This window comes from Panthera onca, chromosome B1 (assembly GCF_046562875.1).
Source record: "Panthera onca isolate mPanOnc1 chromosome B1, mPanOnc1 haplotype 2, whole genome shotgun sequence".
NCBI lineage: Eukaryota > Metazoa > Chordata > Mammalia > Carnivora > Felidae > Panthera > Panthera onca.
This window is the reverse complement of record NC_138342.1, coordinates 44,480,764-44,496,329: the sequence shown is the minus strand read 5'-3', so window position 1 is coordinate 44,496,329 and position 15,566 is coordinate 44,480,764. Positions and strand designations below refer to the sequence as shown.

The following is a 15,566-nucleotide window of genomic DNA, read 5'->3' as shown; positions in this document are numbered from 1 at the left end:
TCCAGTAACTATTTTTGTAGAAAAATAGTAAAAAAATTTCTACTCTCTGTCCTGATTTTAAAACTATTTCTGGCATCTACGGTTACATATTTTGACAGTCATCTGAATCTAATATGAACAAAACAAACTATCAGGAACAAGGGAAGATACCACAGAAAGAGATAAAATAATTGCTTTGAAGTAAATTATTATTTACTACATGGCATAATTTAAATGCATAAAATGAAAGCCTTTTCAGAACAATTATAATATCTTTTGTAAGTGTATTTTAAAAATAATTATCATTATAAATTAATGGAGAATATTCCTAGCAATGTTATAAAGTGAATTGAATATTTTAAGCTTGATATTTTTGTGGTGTGGGGTGGGGTCAAAACAGCAATTTCGGATTCTGAGGAATGGTCACTTGTGTAAATTAGTTTAACCAACACTTTTAAATTGATAAAAATAACCTATCTTATTTTCACATTCCAAATGTGTAATAATGTTTACATGTGATTCACATTTTATTACATTTAATTAAATAAAATTATTCATACAAAGCACCAAGGTCATTACCTGGCACAAAGAAAAATGTACAGGATATTAGTTGCAACCCCTCACCTCCTAATTAAATTTAACAAAGCTATTAGTTGCATACTACTATGCCCAACATTAGGCTAGATTGTCTGATTAAGAAAATATGTTTTTTGTTTAAGATATAAATGTATCACATGGTTTGAGAAAAACTTTGAATTTTTAAAAATGTTAATTTATTTATTTTGAGACAGAGAGAGAGAGAGAGAGAGAGAGAGAACGAGTATGGGAAGGGCAGAGAGAGAGGGAGACACAGAATCTGAAGCAGTCTCCAGACTCTGAGCTGGCAGCACAGAGCCCAAAGCGGGGCTCCAGCCCACAAACCACAAGTTCACAACCTGAGCCAAAATCAGACCAACTGAGCCACTCAGGTGCCCTAGTTTGAGAAAAACTTAAAAGACTATTATTCAATCCAACAAATGTAGATTGAATGTTCAAGCTAAAGCAAGTAGGGAAAAAAAAAAAAAGAAAGATTATGGCATTGTCTCTATCCTTGAGAAGTTTTGCTGCCACAATTGGAGAATAAAACCATATTTACTTATTTACATAAGTAATGTACATAATGTGCCTAATGTACATAAACGGTAGAGAGGTAGCTGTTTAGGGAAGGGCAGTAATGTGACCTGGAGCGGCCAGATAGAATGTGAACTGAATCTTAACGAATGGAGAAGGGTTGGATAGGCAGTGAAGAAAGAGAGCTTCCCGGAAGAGTACATGTTTGCTCATTCATAAACAGAGCAAGTAGTTTGTAAAACTATTTTAAAATATACTATACACATTGTGGTGTTTGCTGATGTCCTGTTAGGTTTGAGGTTATATGACCATTCCTTAATAGGTGCTTTGCTTAAGTTGTTTTCAAAATATCCTTGAGAAATTCCAAGGACTCAGAATAGCCAAAACAATCTTGAAAAAGGACAGAGTTGGTCAAAGTTTGTGCTTAAGCCTTCAAAGCCACTTAGAGGTTTAGCTTTTACCATTGGATGTGTGTGTGGCTTGGAGGCCGCTCTACTGCTCAAATTCAGGGAGTTAACTTTTGTTGTCGTTGTACCTTTTCAGCCAGGAGCTGGTAGCTTGGAGCTTCCCTCCCTGATTGCTCCTGAAAGCGGGTAGGGCAATATAATTAAAAACAAAATCTCTCAACTGAGAAAACTTCTCCACAGGTATAGTAGAGAGAGAAAATAAGTTTTGTTATATTTTTTTATGTTTATTTTATTTTTTAATGTTTATTTTTATTTTTATTTTAATGTTTAGAGAGAGAGACAGCATGAACAGGGGAGGGACAGAGAGAGAGAGAGACACAGAATCTGAAGCAGGCTCCAGGCTCTGAGCTGTCAGCACAGAGTTCAACACGGAGCTTGAACTCACAAACCGTGAGATCATGACCTGAGCCAAAGTCGGACACTTAACCAACTGAGACAGCGAGGCACCCCAACAGTTTTATTATTGAATAAGCATTAAGCCAGACTGTGATGTACATCACAGGCAATCCATTAAGGGATTGCAAAAGGCTGAAAGAGATCTCACCCTTATATGTAGTCAAGAAGATACCACAATGCACGTCTTGTCAAGTAAGAGGACTCCACAGCACCTTTAGCGCACATAATTCATACTCGTTTTAGCTGGTAATTGGAGTGACCATTTGTGTTGACTAATGGGTTTTATCCAGGAGGAAAACAAACTTCTTATCTCTTTATGACAGGATGTAGTTTTGCAACGTGGAACGAGGCCCCCCTGAATTTAGGCTCCTACTTGCCCACAGAAGCTGGGAGACAGGAGTGTTCTCTCCCTTGATATGTACATTTCAGAGATGGCTCCCATCTTGAGAAAAGACATTCTTGGGTCACAGAGTAGAAAAGGCTGATCTAGTCTCCAAAAGGATTTATATACATTTCAAAGAGAGGAGAAAGTACTCACAGTTGTAAGTTTTCTAAAGTAAATGACCTTAAAAAAAAAAAAAAGAGGAAGAAGAAGCAAGAGAGATCTCTTCCCTTGGTTTCGACAAGGAGAATTAAGCTTCTTATTTCTAGTTGTATTTGCTCTTACCGAGGATAGAACCTTTGGCAAGTACAACCTGTCAGACTGCCAAGGGATGACTGTGGTGTTATATTTAAGCCTGTTTTCCTAGGAGTTGCCCCTAAAAGCAGCTCATTGTTCAGTCTGTTTGGTCAGAGGTTATGTTGAAGACCCTTGTGCCAGTGATTTCTGCCCTGTGTTGATGAATCTGTGTCCAACTTGGGGAATGCTTTCAAGTTTGCCCTATGTCCTGATGGCTCGGAGTGGGGGGAGCCTAGTGTATATGCACAGCCTTCCCAACCCCCAGAGTTGACTCTGACCCAGGACACCTCTTGTTGGCTGCCTCTTTCCTTGATTCTCTCCATTAAACATCTAGCTGCTCTGCTGTTTTGCTACATCAAGGAGCTGCCAGCCACTTCTTAATTGCCCTCCACTAAGATCTGTATTGTTTTTCTACAATGCCCTTAGGCATGGAGTTCTTTGCTCTTAGTTCCAAATAAAGTCAGTCTTTTGAGACAGAGCTGCACAGCTCTTTGTCAACATGGCCTGCCTTTCCTCCAGGGCAGAACCCCTGTACCACTCTACCATAATTGGATGTGAGACCCTGCTTTCCCTAGAAGGACACCCTTGCTCTATGAGTATGCACTGAGATGGCAGAGGGAGAAGTTGGCAGCCTTGGTCTTCTTGGTGTGCCCCTCAAAGCATGGAACCTCCACCCTATGAGTGAACTGGGGTGGGAGTGATTGGGGACCCAGTATATTTGGCCTTCTGTGTCTGGGGTGGAGCTTCTGCCTTATGAATGGGGAGCTGGGTGGAGGAGGAGAGACCTGAACCTCTTAGCCACACCTGCCTAGAATAGAGCTTCCTAGAATAGATGAGAGACATCTGCACCCTGCCCATCCTGGGATGGAACTGTAGTTCCAGACTGGGAGCTGGCAGGGAGATGAAACTACCATTTTCTTGGCTGCACCGAATAGAGCTTCTGTAATGAAGAGCTGGGGGAATAGCAAAGTAGCCTATGGTTAAAATACTACTATTTTTACTGATATTTAGCAGATTTCCTTGAAAGAATGTTTCTCCATTTGCTGTATGCTCTTATGACAATTTCTAGAGTCTTTAAATAAATGAAAATTATTTTTCACCAGTCGAATCGTTTTGCCAGACAGTTGAGGTCCTTACTCCATCATTCCAGAAGTCCCATTTCTCACCTTCATTTTGAAATATATTTTAACTGGATATAGATTTCTGGAATTACAGGTTAACTTTAAGTTATTGTTTCTTTAAATATTTTGAAGATGTTTCTATATTGCATTTTGATTTACATAGTTTCTGACAGTCTGCGGTCATTCATATCTTTGTTCCCTGTATGTAATGCTTTTTTTTTTCTTCCTGTCTTCAATATTTTTTTTCCTTTGGCTTTTGGCCTTTTGGCTGTAATTTGATCCAGTATATTTTTTTTCCAGTTTTTCTCACTTGGAGTTCTCTGAACTTTTTGGATTTGTGTTTGTTGTTGTTATTAGTTTTGGAAAAATTCTCAGCCATTACCCCTTCAAATATTTCTGTTGAACATCCATTACATGCATATTAGACCATTCAATATCATCCCCAGAACTCCTGGATGTCCAGGGTTCTGGGTTTTTTTGTTGTTTTTGTTATTGCTGTTTGTTTTCTCCCCCATTTTGTTTTCACCTTGTGTTTAAATTGGGATAATTTCTGCTGATTTATCTTCAAGTTCACTGATTCTTTCATCTCTGCTACATTCACTTGCCTACTGGTCCACTGAAAGAATTTTTCAACTCAGATACTGTGCTTTTTTTATTTCTAGAATTTCTATTTGTTTTATATATATTCCCTCTTTGCTAAAATTCTCCATCTATTATTCAAGCTGGCTACTGTTTCTACTAGAAAATTTAACATATTAACCATAATTATTTCAGTCTCTATCCATTAGTTTTAACCTCGGTGGCATCTCTGTTTCTGCCTCTGTTGCCTGCTTTAGCTCTTGGCAATGACTTGGTTTTAGTTGCTTTTTGTGTAAAACAACATCAGAGACAAAGGTAAGAGGTAGTTACATCTGGAAATGGATGTGTTCCTTCTTCTGTCAGGTTAGTCAGTAGTTTAGCTGGGTTTATTGTTGCTGTACTTATCTTAAGTACAACATAGACTTCAAATTCCTCCATCAGAGAATTAGTGATACTTGTGGTTGGTATGGAACCTGACATGAAAAAAGGGTTGTTTTCTTAATTTTCCTGCTCTACCCTCAGCCTTCAGAGGGCCCTCCATACTTGTGCTGCAAAGAGTTCTTCTCTTCTTGCTCTTGTGCCCCCATTTCCCATAAAGTGGCATACTGTTATGGCTTGTTACTTAGTGCAATAATTATGGTGCGGACATGGGCTTTCTCAGTTCTCCTGCTCTGTTTTCAGTGATGGATAAGTGCTGTGTGCCTGGGCCTAGGCGCTAAGATTTTCTTAGCCTTTCTGCATTTTCATGGCAATACACTTTGCTTTGTGTTGGTGGGGAAGTCTGGCAGGAGCAAGTTTCTCACCTCACCTCCAACAGTTGAAGACCTTTTCTTTATATCAGCATAGGATCCTAGACCTGAGTAGGTTTTCTTCCCTGTTTCCAGCAGTATATAGCCTTTATTTCTATATCTTCCTTAGTGGTAAAGAACATGCTCCTGCAGTGTGGGAGGTTGGAAGTTTTCCTATTTCTCTTCCAAAGGCATCAGGTCTTTGTCTGGAACCATGAGGTGGAATGTTTCCTTTTCTTCTGCTGGAAGCTAATGTTTTTGCTTTTTATGAGACAAAGGTCTTTGAAGTAGATGAGTTTTGATGTAGATGCCCATGGAAATAGCTGGTGAGAAAGTTCAGACGCCTTTTGTGTATGGGGTTCCTAGAGATTCTTAAGTGTTAAGCTAGTCCACACTCAGACTTTATGAATTCTTTGAAATTTCAGCTGTTTTCTTTTTACCTGCTTTTTGGACAGCTACCTCATCCTCCCACACTCTGTCAGCTCATCTGTCTTTGGAGGGGATCTTTACCTTTTAGAATTAAGCTTACCTGGTTATCATATGACCTCAGCTCTCTAATAATGGTATATCGATCTATTGCAGTCATCACTCTTTTGGTGCCTAATTGTAACCCCTGAAATAAAATCACTTTAACTCCATATTGGTTCCTATGCCTTTGGGGATAACCCAGTAGTTTTGAAATGTTTCCTTTCTTTCTGACATAATAAGATGTCCCAGCCTCATTTTGTATCTTTCCTCCTCCAGACCTGGAGCTAGATATTTCTTCCTTTAATATATCTAGTTCCATTTGGTAAGAAATAATACCTAGAAATCACAATCTGAGAACTAAGGGTGCTCTTTGATATTGATTTATCATTGCTTCTAGGCCTTTACAGTGTAGAGAGCTAGAAAATATGTGCTTTCCTTTAACAGGAAACAATCCCATAGTTCATACTGGTATCTCTAGTTCAAGGCTAAGATTACTTAACATGTTTGATTTTATTCTTGTATTATTTTATATTACAATCAACATCTTGGTTCCTAATGACACTAACAAGATATTTATTTGTTTTATCCTACAGTATATGGAATACTTTCAAAATAATGATGCCATTATTATTACTAACAATAAGATTCCTGAATGCAATTTAAGATTACTTTGCAATTCTTTTTGTCATTAGGATATATACTAGTGAAGTACTAGGGTCCAACTCAAAATCTATTTCCTCTGTGAGGCCTTTATGCTGACCCACACTGCCCCATGCCGTTTTTCCCCTCTGAACTTTTATTATTCCAGTCTTAAATCTCACATTCTGCACCTGATTCAGATGGCCTTGAATTGCCTTTTGCTTGTTTAGATACTTAAAATATGAAAGTTGAGAATAATGCAATTAGGTCAATCCTCCTGAGAGGTCTATGGAGTTAATTTAATTTATTATCCCCACAGTAAACTCTGAAGGGTAGGTGCATGTCTTCTTTTATATATCAGAAGGAAACAGTTTCCCTTACTACATAATCAAAGTTTAATTAAATTCTTTTGGGAACTTGTTTCAGAATGACACAGACTGAACAGTTAGACCATCTTCCAGGATCACGAAGCCAGACAGGTCTCCAATATCCAATGCCAAATGACAGGTGGGATTTGGGTCCAACAAAAGCTGGGCAAGATATTTGAGGATCTGTGCCAGTCCACTGAGCCTGGATAAATGAGCATGGATGGATCTCATATTCAGAAACCTATAAATTGGAAGTCTATTTTCCTCTTGACATTTAGTAACCTATTCCTTTAAAAATGTTTACTCATCTCATATAAGGGCAGGAGTGTTTGCCAAAGAGAAACAAGGGCAGGAGTATTTCTTTGTCCATGTATGGAACACCACACTTCAGGGACTTAGACAAGATGGGAGTGATAGAAATCAGAGCAAGAGAGCCCCAGGGGTGCCTGGGTGGCTCAGTCAGTTAAGCGTCTGACTCGATTTCAGCTCAGGTCATGATCTCCAAACTCACATGGAGCCTGTTTGGGATTCTCTCTCTTCCTCTCTCTCTCTCTCTCTCTCTCAAAATAAATAAATAAACTTAAAAAGGAAAGAAAAGAAAAGGAAAGGAAAGAAAAGAAAAGAAAAGAAAAGAAAAGAAAAGAAAAGAAAAGAAAAAAGAAAAGGAAAAGAAAAAGAGAACCCCAGGAAGCAGCCACATCCAGGAAGGCAGAGTGAGAGATGTGATGTGGTCACCTCTTCCATGCTTTCAGAGCTTGGTCAGCTTGTGTTTTATGTGGGTGAGTGGCAATTCTCTCCCATGCTCCCCACTGAACCAGAGTGAAGAACAAAGGGACTATAAGATCCAAGCTCTGACTGACTCTTACTGCTTACGTAGCATCAGAATAATCCCTAGAGCCCAGCACGATACAGCAGCTGCCTCCCTTGCCAACTTCATCCCCCACTCACTTGGCCCACTCCCTGTGCTCACTGGCCAGTTTATTCTTGCCTCCACGCTGACCACTGTACTTGCTGTGTGCTCTGCCTGGATGCTCTTCCCACACACTTCATGCTGGCAGGCCCTTTCTCATTGTTCCCATCTCAGGCTCATATACCGCCTCTCAGACAGGCCCTCCCATCAAAATGACCTCTTTCCACCCAGTCTGCCACATGACTTTATCAAACCTTTCAGAGATTTTATTACTTTCTGACATTACTTGCATATCTGTTGGTTTTCTTACCATTGTCTGTGTTCCTCCCTCTGGGTTATCAGCTTCACAAGGCCAGCAACCTGGTATGTTTTGCTGGCTCCTATGTTACACTAGGCCTGGCACTTGGTAGGCACTCAATAAATATTTATTTTTAAGTTTATTTATTTATTTTTAGAGAGAGAGAAAGCAAGTGGGGGAGAGGCAGAGACAGACAGACAGATAGAGAGTCCCAAGCAGACTCCACACTGTTAATGCAGGCCTGACACAGGGCTCAAACTCATGAAATATGAGATCATGACCTGAGCCAAAGTCCAATGCTTAACTGACTAAGCCACCCAGGCACCCCCAAGAAATATTTGTTGAGTGAATTGAATGAAGGATCATGAAATGAAAGAGAAAAAGTTATATATACATGTATGAATGAGTATGTGTGTGCATGCATTTATTTATGTTTTGATTTATTTCATGAAAGGGTATGAGTGGCTTACAAGAAGCACCCAGCCTTGAATCTAGGAATCAATTAATTTTTAATTTTATTGATACTTATGCCATTTTCATTGTGATCTGCTTATTCAATTGCAAAAAGAGCATAGATTTCATTTTCTGGTCCTTGACTATATAAAATGGCTGCTGCTTTTCTTCCTGTCAGACTGTTATCATTGCTACAATTGGTAGTTATTTATCAAATCAGCCACTGATTGAAACAGCCACTGATTGAAACAGTATAAAAACCTAGGAGCAATGAAAAACAAATGGTATACTTTATCAACAAAAAGATCAATGAGTTTCCTTCAAATGTGAGAGTATTTGTCACCATTTTGTTGTTGTTCACCTACCAGGCTTATTTCCATAACATGTGAAATTTTAGTAAATTTGCATCTCTGTCATTATTCATGACCAGTGAAGACATAGAAAAAAAGAGGTTAGTTTAAAATTTTAAATAACATAATTGTCAGGCAGATTGCTGGATCCTTGTGAGAATTCCTTTTGCCATTCATGCAATATAAAAGATGTATATAATTGGTTTACTCCTTGTGTATAATTGTGTTTGGAAGGATAGCAGTCCAACATTATAGAAGGAATTAAAAGGGTGATACTGGGGTGCCTGGATGGCATCTGACTCTTGATTTTGGCTCAGGTCATGATCCCAGGGTCACAGGATCGAGCCCCACATCAGGCTCTGTGCTGAGCGTAGAGCCTGCTTGGAATTCGCTCTCTCTCTCCCTCTGCCCCTCTCTTCTACTCTCTCTCTAAAATAAAATAAAATAAAATAAAATAAAATAAAATAAAATAAAATAAAATAAAGTATGAGACTATTATTTGAGGTAGGGTCCAGGAAAACCCACTAATGTGGTTTTCAGTAAGTTGCTTATATTTTTGCTTACTTTTTGCTGCCTGTTTTCTTATCTGTAAATTTAGAGGGTTAGACCTCTAACCCTAAGCATCAACTTTGAGCTCTAAAATTCATTGACAGGTCTGCCTTCTTTCCTTCATATCCTTTGGTCATTTCAGAGGACACAGCAGACATACCCAAACTAACTTAAATTTCTTAAAATGATCTGTTATGGATATGGGGAGAGTAGAGAAGTTTCAAGCAAAAGAGCTAATGGGCAACACTGCTGACTGCTGGGAATCTTCAAGTTCATGTCACAGACTCAGCCATCTAAGCCCTCAAGTCTGACCTGCGACTCATGATCAATTTGTTGGAGACCTTGTTTAGAAGATAAATATCACAAGATATGGATTTTCCTTTTGATACTAAAAAGAATCTTCTTATTAAATTGACCATTTAGCAGCTGTATCTGGACATTCAAGCTACATGTGGGATAGTTATTTTTACTTAAATCATTTGCAATGCAGTTTATCTCAAAGTATGGTCTGTGAACTTCAAGCATCAGAACCTCCCCCTGCAGGCTTATGTGGATGGCTCAGCTGGTTGAGCTTCCCACTTCGGCTCAGGTCATGATCTCTTGGTTTGTGGGTTCTGCCCTGTGTCGGGTTCTGCACTGACAGCTCAGACAGAGCCTGGAGCCTGCTTCGGATTCTGTGTCTCCCTGTCTCTCTGCCCCTCCCCCACTTGTGTACGCTCTCTCTCTCTGTCTCTGTCTCTCTCAAAAATAAATAATTAAACATAAAAAAAAAAAAGAATCTCCCCCTGTTGACTGTAGTGTGGCTAAAATGCAAATTCCTCTGCCTCACTTTAGACCTGCTGAATCAGAATCTGGTGGAAGGAGAGGGTGCCCAGAGATGTGCAAGTTTCACAAATTCTCCAGGTGATTCTTGTTCACACTCAGGTCTGTCATGTTGTTAAGTTCGAAATAATTCCTCTCTAACTATCCTGCTGAAAAGTATAGAAGCAAGGTAGACCTAAGCAACCTAGTAGGGCAAATCCTACATCATTATACTGAAAGTAAATGAGCTTGACCTCTGTAACAGGTAGATTAGCCTTGTAATGTATAATCCTTACATAACTTCATTTGAATATTTTTCTCCTTGATTTCTATTCTTGAATTTACTTTTGAGTGATTGTGAAAACACAAAGGATTTGTGTTATTTCTGCTTATTTAAGGCTGCTATTTAATTAATGGCAATATATAAAAGAATTTTATTCCCTTCTTAATGTTCCAAAAGTACCTACTAGGTTAATTTAATGCAATGTCAAGGGGCGATATTGTATATAATATTTTCTTTATAAGCCACTACCTCCCCCCAACCAAAAAATATAGAAAAAGAAACCCTTCACACTATAAATGTTTTTACATTAATTCATTCATATGATGATCATTATTCATGTATCTCTCTACTCTATTAATTATCATCATATATTTTCTAATTGTGGTAAATATGCTTAACATAAAACTTACCATCTTAACCATTTTTAAGTGTACAGTTGTTGTAAATATATTCACATTGTTGTATAGCCAATCTCCAGAATGTTTTCATGTTATAAAACTAAGATTCTATACCCATTAAACAATTCTCCATTTCTTCCTCCCCATAGCTCCTGTGTTTCTGTTTCTCTGAATTTGACTTCTCTATATACCTCATGTAAGTGGATTTATACAGTGTTTGTCTTTTTGCAACTGCCTTATTTCACTTAAGATAATGCCCTCAAGGTTTACCCATGTTGTAGCATGTGTCAAAATTTCCTTTTTTAATAAAGGAAATGAATAATAGTTTATTGTATGGATATACCACACTTTATCTGTTCACCAATCATTGGATACTTTGACTTCTTCTACCTTTTGGCTCTTGTGAATAATGCTGCCATGGCTATGCATGTACAGCTATCTCTACAAGACCCTGCTTTCAAATTCTTTGGATGTATATCAAGAAGCAGAATTGCTGGATTATATGGTTATTATATTTTAAATTTTCTGCGGAACCACCATACTGTTTTCCACAGTGGCTGCACCATTTTACCTTCCTACCAGCATTACTCAAGGGTTCCAATTTCTCCACATCCTCAACAACACGTGTTATTTTCAAAGACCATCAATATCATCAATAAGAGTTCTGGAACAAGGTAGAATTTTTGTAATTTTCCTTAGTTGTTTATTTCAAATTCATTTCTGATTAAAGAAAAATACTTTGTATCATAGCTTTATTTATTTGAATAAATACATAGTTACATATGTTTTATCAATCACACATAGTCTATAGTAAGACTCTTTTTTTTTTTAGAGAGAGAGAGAGCAAGTGTAGGGAGGGGCAGAGGGAGAGAGGAAGAATCTCAAGCAGACTCCAAGCTAAGCGGAGAGCCAGACACTGGGCTTGATCCCATGACTCTGGAATCATGTCCTTAGCTGAAATCAAGAGTCAGACTCTCAACCTACTCAGCCATCCAGGTGCCCCTGACTTTTATTGAACTAAGAATAAAGTCAAGTATTTACATGGTGATTTATATAGTGATCTGTAGTTTACAATGGGTTTTCATATCTTTTCTTATAAAAGATTTCATTAAAATTCAGTAAAGGCACTATGTAATTTTGTTAATAAAGTCTGGATATTAATATCATCCATATCTAAGCAGTAATAATCATTTGTAAACTTTTCTTTCAAAGTTATCTCACAATTTCTTTTCTTCCATTTTTCCTATGACCATCTCAGTGGTAATGAAAATAGCATGGACATTGGACCCAGAGACATTGGCCCACTTGGCTTCTTGGGATTGACCCATCCTAGTTATATGACCTTATTCAAGTCATCTTGCCAAGTGAGCCTCAGTTTCCTTACCTATAAAATGAGAATAATGATATCCACTTCATAGCATTGCTGTGAAGGTTAAGGGAGATAATATATGCCAAGTGCCTGGCACAAGTGAGGTATACAAAACATGTCCATCCCCTCCTTACATGAATTTAGTTCATTTAAAAAAAAATAGGTCATTGTGTTTTTCAGAATGCAATGAGATCAATTCAAACAGCAAGTCTTGTCTTCCAAAGCAAACTGAAGTTCTTCCAAGGCAAAGATTCCATCTCATTCATCTTTCCTATAGTCTCTCACACATGCTAAATAAGTATTCCCCAATTGCTAATCATTTTCACCAGGCATATATATTTATAAAGTACTTTTCAGTAATTTCTATGGATTATCATTCACTCTATGCCTCAAAAGAAGAAATGCCTTTTTCTACAATGTCACCAGTGGTCACCAGGGAAGGTAGATGACTAATTATGGCCTTCCTATGATGTCACTATGCTATGTTTTTCTGGATGAGGCTAGGCAGAGAATCAGAAACAAAACTCTTTTGGCCTGACATTATAAACTCTGGGGGAATGAGGCTTACGATTAAATTATAGTTTTTTCAGAGCCTGCTATTAGAAGTCTAATATATACTGTATTTAATTTTTAGTTTGCATATATGTAATTGAAACAGTCATTCTCAAATGAATATTTACATGTTCCCTCATAGTCTAGACAGTTGTTAATTTTTAGATTGAGGATATCTGTGCTACCTCATACAAAAGGAACATCTCCCATTCATTGAGTGGCTAATACAAGGACACTACGTTAGAAGTTTCACATATGTTTTCTCATTTGGTCTTTAACAATGGCCCTATAAGTTAATTATTATACTCATTTTACAAATTAAAAACAAACAAACAAACAAACAAACGGGGCTCCATGAAGTTAAGGATTTGGCCCAGGGTCTCTTACATAGCAAATTGCAAAATTGAAAGTAAGATCTATCGATCTGATTCTAAAACTCCTACTCTTATAATGATACCAGTATTTTCCAATGAAGAGACAAAAGATAATACAGAAGCAAATAAGCTTGAATGATGTACATAAACATAAAAAAGAAAAAGGGCCATCATAGACACAGGTAGTGTGAAACATCACTGAACAAATTCAGTTATACAGTTCAGAAAAATACAATGTTTTTTTGTGAAAGAGAATTATTATAAAATTTTCTTTTTAGTGAAACCTGTATTTTGTCAGAAAAATATTTTTTAATAATTTGAAATTGTTGAAGAAGGCCAAGATATTTTAACTAATAGCTACATTAGACAAGCCAAACTGTTGTATAATGACATATACTCACACATGGAGAGGTTCTATTTTTTTCCCTCCACAAACATTTCCTTCAGAGACATTTGGAATACTTAGCTTCTGGGGGCTGGCTCTTCAAACTGGCTTGAAGATTCCTACTTATTTCAGGTATTTACTTTCCTAGGGGAAAATAGAAGCTCAGTGCTGATCAGATGTTTACCAATAAATTGTCTTGTTCTGGGTTCCATAAATTAAAAGGAATATGTAAAAATGTCTCATGCATTAAGGGATGAGAATCATGTATGGGTGGTAAATAAGACTTATGCCTATTGGTTATTAGGTAAATGGGAATTAATTTAGATCATCTTCTCTTGTGAGCAAAAACTATTCTGACCCACAAGTTCTAGCTCAAGTGTCATTATCCCCAAAGGTAATAATCATTCATTTTTGCCATTAGGAAGAATTTCTTAAAGTTACCAAAGATAGATTATCTATCTGCCTTTGATATGTTCGGTTTTAATTGGTGGCATGGCCCATTTCTTGCGAACATACGATTCTCAGCTCTATATGAATTTTAGAGTACTGTAAACATAGTTTAGATTCTCATTTTATTTGACTCCTGGAGAACCATGTGCAAGTCTATTGCTACAGTAGAATTAATACAAAATCCATGTTTCTGATTTGACTCTCCTTGTCTCCTGCTTAATTTAATTGATACAGATATGCCTTTAATTTTAGTGACTTGGGTTCTCTTACAAACTGGGGGCATGGCAGGAACAGTGGACAATTCATGGCATCTTCACTTGTTCTTGGTGAGACCATGTCTTTTTCCAAAGGGGTCTCTGAATCATTCTTACAAAAATCATATGCTTTGTCCATGTGGTCAGTTCATAGGAGCTCACAGACAAGACCGAGTTCCTAGTGACATTCCACAATGTAGAAATTCTACGAGGAGGATGAGCTCATGGGAATAAAAAACTTCAGTTTCAGAATTATTGAAGCAATTTAAGTAGAATAAAAAATTTTTTTAAATTTGCCTTGGAATTTTATTTGGTCTTGTCTTTTTTTCTTTTGTCAAGAGTAAATACCCTTTTTCATCTGCCATTTTCCATATTCTATACATATTTAGGATTTATCCTGTGTTAACTGAAGCCTTAAAAAGTCTCAGAGTTTTTTCTTACTTTGTGAGATCCACAAAAGTTTCCAAACAGTATAAAGTGAGAGCATTCAAGAAAGTTTTGAAACTCACATAACCAGAGCCTTGCGTATAGAATCCGTATAGAGTTAGTCTGCCGAACTGTTCGCTATGAGGTTGACCTCTGTCCTCTAGAGTAGGCAGTTGCAATGGAAGCATTTGTATTGTATGTAACAAAGGGAAAACTCTAGAGGAAAAGTCACTTAAATAGAGACTGCATTCCAGGCATGTCCAACCTAGAATATTCTCTTTACGTCTTTTAAAATCTTAGAGGATTGTAATTCACTCTACCATGCTACAGAAAGTATTTAAGAGGCTCTAAATTCTGATACATGGGCATTGGGCAATATTAATAATATTATTATAATATATATTATATATAATAATATATAATATAATATATTAATAATTACATTAATAATTATTTTGAGAAACACAAATTTTAAAACCAAAGGAAATAACCCTGATGGACCTTGAGGGAGACAGAAATTCTGGATAATTGAAGAGAATGAAGTCTAATTTATGAAAGTTTCTTATACACAGCACTATCCCTGGCATATATGGACCCATCTAGAACATGGAAGTGTACAATAGAAGTCAGAGGCATAGAACCTGACTCAAGAGAAAAAGGAGAAGATCTGAATTTGGACCAGAACAAAAGCACAGAGCACTATGTCCTACTGAGGAAAAATCAATAGTTAACATCAGACCCATACTCTATGCTGTTTAAAAATTGTCATTTAACTATTTATCTTATACGTGAGTTGTTTATGGTCTGTCCCATTTAGAGTTGATATTTTCTTAATTAATCATTTTATAAATAGTTCTTATACAGAATCCCTTAAGATACTGGTAAGTTGGGATATCAGGACTAGAAGGACCCAAATGACTTTTCCACCTGCCATCTAGATTCCCGGATTGGGTAGGCCAGTCATACACAGCATATCCATGTTGATTGATTAGACCCTTGGATTGAGGAGCACATTAACCCTTTAAAATGACTTTTGATCCTCAAATACATTTCCTTTGTGAATTAAACAACTAAACATCCCTCTTCTAGATTAGTGGAGTAGAATGCATTTTATTCCCCC

The 15,566-nt window shown here is 37.2% G+C and overlaps 1 long non-coding RNA gene across 2 annotated transcripts in view; it reads left to right on the top strand.

Annotated features, from left to right (window-relative positions):
* LOC144616074 (uncharacterized) overlaps positions 1-15,566 on the top strand; it is a 142,538-nt gene that overhangs the window by 72,470 nt on the left and 54,502 nt on the right. For both annotated transcript variants that reach the window (XR_014137584.1, XR_014137583.1), the window contains exons 4-5: positions 9,989-10,057; positions 10,786-10,832. This is a non-coding gene — a long non-coding RNA (uncharacterized LOC144616074). The remainder of the gene's footprint in view (positions 1-9,988; positions 10,058-10,785; positions 10,833-15,566) is intronic.